Source organism: Rhinoderma darwinii, chromosome 3 (assembly GCF_050947455.1).
Source record: "Rhinoderma darwinii isolate aRhiDar2 chromosome 3, aRhiDar2.hap1, whole genome shotgun sequence".
NCBI lineage: Eukaryota > Metazoa > Chordata > Amphibia > Anura > Rhinodermatidae > Rhinoderma > Rhinoderma darwinii.
The window spans coordinates 367,029,273-367,032,449 of NC_134689.1; positions in this window are offsets into that span (position 1 = coordinate 367,029,273).

Here is a 3,177-nt window from a genome sequence, read left to right on the forward strand (position 1 = left end):
GGCGTATCTGTGACTACGGGTTAAATAAGCAGGAACTATTTAGGTGAAGCAAAACAAAAAATACAACCGCAGCTTGATCCGTGGGAAAATGTGAGAAAATTTTTATAGGAAGTTACCCAAGCCAACATCAATCTTATAATGCTGCTCGAGATATTTCTCAAGACAGTAAATGAAAACTGACTGTAGTTACATCACCCTGCCCCGAAAAACAAAATTAGGAAACTGATGCTGACATCGTGTTTTGTAATCAAGAGATTGGGGAGAAATAGATCAACAGATTTACAGCAGATTTCTGGCGTAAAAAAGTCCCACATTTTGGCGAATGCCATAGTTGCACTAAAGAAAGACACTTTTATCATAACTGCTCATAGAAGGCGTACATTTGCTATTCTGTCACATGGGCAGGCAAAAATAGCGCCAAATATATTGAGAGGTTTGCACCTCACAATATATTTGATGCACTTTCCGCATACGTACATTAGTTTAAGGGTGACATTTGACATAGTTCCATCAGAGTGCTGCACATATGTATATCTTGGCCAGGAAGATTGGTAGCACTATTTGCGAGCAGAACCAGCTTGTACCCATATAAAAGAGCCAGTCAGTGCCCTTCAGTCACAGTTCCCTCATAACCAGGGCCGGTGTTGGGGTGGGGGGAAACTGGGCAATTGTCCAGGGCCCCCATCCTTTTAGGTGCCCCCTGCCTGCTATGGGGCCCGCGCCGCCCGGCCCATAACATTTACGGAAACGAAAACCATTTGCAACGGAAACATTAACATTAAAATCAATGGTAATGCAAACGGAAGCTGTGGCTTCCGTTTGGTCTGCGTTCATGGGTTCCCCTGACGGAAAGGTCTGACAAAAGTCATCAATGGAAACCTGATGCAGATGTGTATAGGCTCTAATTCAACATTTGGGGTCCCACTTTTAACCTTGCCCAGGGCCACACTTTGCCTAAAACCAGCCCTGCTCATAACAGAGTCACATGTTAAGAGAGTCAAACATAGTACCTGGTCCACCAACACTAGGAATTTCTGGGCTCCACATAGCCAAGGCGTCTGGGGCCCTGTACCACCTCCTTGCCGAGGGTGCAACGGGGAGAAGGGGTGAAATGTAAACTGGCAAGGGTTCAGTGGAGGAGCAGTGCAGAGACAGTAGGTGACTATGGTCACTCACCAAGTTGCAGTGCTGACTGCTGCTTCTGTCTCTTGTAGACTCTGAGGTCTCACAACGAATCTACACGCCTGGATGGTCTCCTCACACGCGAAACACACGTCATATACGTGATTCAAACCCCAGATCAGACCCCAAAATGAATCCAGTCCACAGACTAGACCTCCTAATAAATTCAGACCATAGACCAGAACCCTAAATTAATTCAGTTTCCAGATCAGACCCAAAAATGTATTCAGACCCCACACCAGACTCCCTAATAAAACACACCCCCAAAAAAATAATTTAGACAGCAGACCAGATTCCAAAATTATTTCAGACTCCAGATAAGAGCCCAAAATGTATTCAGAACTTACCAGACCACTTAATTAATTCAGACCCCTTCATTAAAGAGGCTCTGTCACCCCATTATAAGTGCCCTATCTCCTACATAATGTGATCGGCGCTATAATGTAGGTGACAGCAGTGCTTTTTATTTTAAAAAAACGATCTATTTTCACCACATTATTAGCGATTTTAGATTTATGGTAATGAGTTGTTTAATGCCCAAAAATGACAGGCACTTCTTTGACGCGGGTGTCTTTTTCACGCGCCGTCTTTTGACAGCGGCACGTAAAAAAAATGACCGTCGGCACAGTACATCGTAAAACCCATTCAAATGAATGGGCAGATGTTTGCCAACGCTTTCAAGCAGTATTTTCGGCCGTAATTCCAGGCATAAAACGCCTGAATTACGTCCGTAAATAGTGCGTGTGAACATACCCTTAGGCTTTGTTCACATCTGCGTCAGGGTTCCATTCTGACATTCCGGAACCCTGAAAAACAAACGGAAACCGTAGGTTTCCGTTTGCATCACCATTGATTTGGATGGGGGCGGATCTGGTGCAAATGGTTTCCATTTGTCCAAGTTGTGTAAGGGTTCCATCGTTTTGACGGAACCAATACTGTATTGACAGCGCTGTTCATTCCGTCAAAACCCTTGCACAACTGAGACAAACGGAAACCATTTGCACCGGATCCGTCACCATTGAAATCAACTTATGGTTTCCGTTTGTTTCAGTCAGGGTCCTGTTCGGAATGTCAGAACAGAGCCCTGATGCAGGTGTGAACGAAGCCTAAATAACGGTTGAAAATGAAGATTTGTGTTTTTGAACGGCCAAGTCTGATTTCTGACTATAACCCGATCGAGATGCTGTGGCATGACCTGAAGAGGACTGTGCCCGCAAGGCATCCCGGAAATACTGATGAACTGAAATTTTCAGGCAGGAATGGTCCAAAACTTCTCGACGCTGCACAAATTTTATTAGCGTCTGCAGGAAACTTTTGGCAGAGGTGATTGCTGATAAAGAGGGAGCTACAGGTTATGAAATTTAAGGGTTCACTTACAACTGTTCGTGTAACATTCGTTTAGTTACATTGAGTTTGTCTTAGATTACAATCACACCGCATGTTATTAGTAATCAGCGCAGAAATCCAGGTAATTCCTAGTCATTCTTACTACATGCCAGCCATCAGGTGGTGTACGGAGAAGTGGGCATAGTAGCGCCATATGTATCATGCCACGTGCACCAATTTGAAAAAAAGACGCAATTTGCTTTATTTCACACTATTGATACACGTTCCCCAATGTCCATAGAACTCTACGCTGTGTCACTGCTGAATTGGAAGTTTATAGTAAAGTGCAGCATATATTTTTACTATTCTCTCTCTGTTTTCCAGCATATATTGTATCTGTATACAGTCAGTACATCCGGCTGCGCACGCCACTCACCAGTACCGGCCTCTAAGAAAAGCGAACCCGAAGCAACAGCTCAAACCACTCCCATTTCCAAATTGCAGTCCAATCAGAAGTCACTAAAGTCCAATCGGCTGTCCAATAAGCTACACGCCAGCAGCTGTCCAATCCCTGCAATCAGTTACACACCAGCCAAGACCTCGGCTGTGACTGTTGTTGTTGTCAATAAAGTTTTATTCAAAAGGAAAAAAGTGCTTACGGTAATGTGA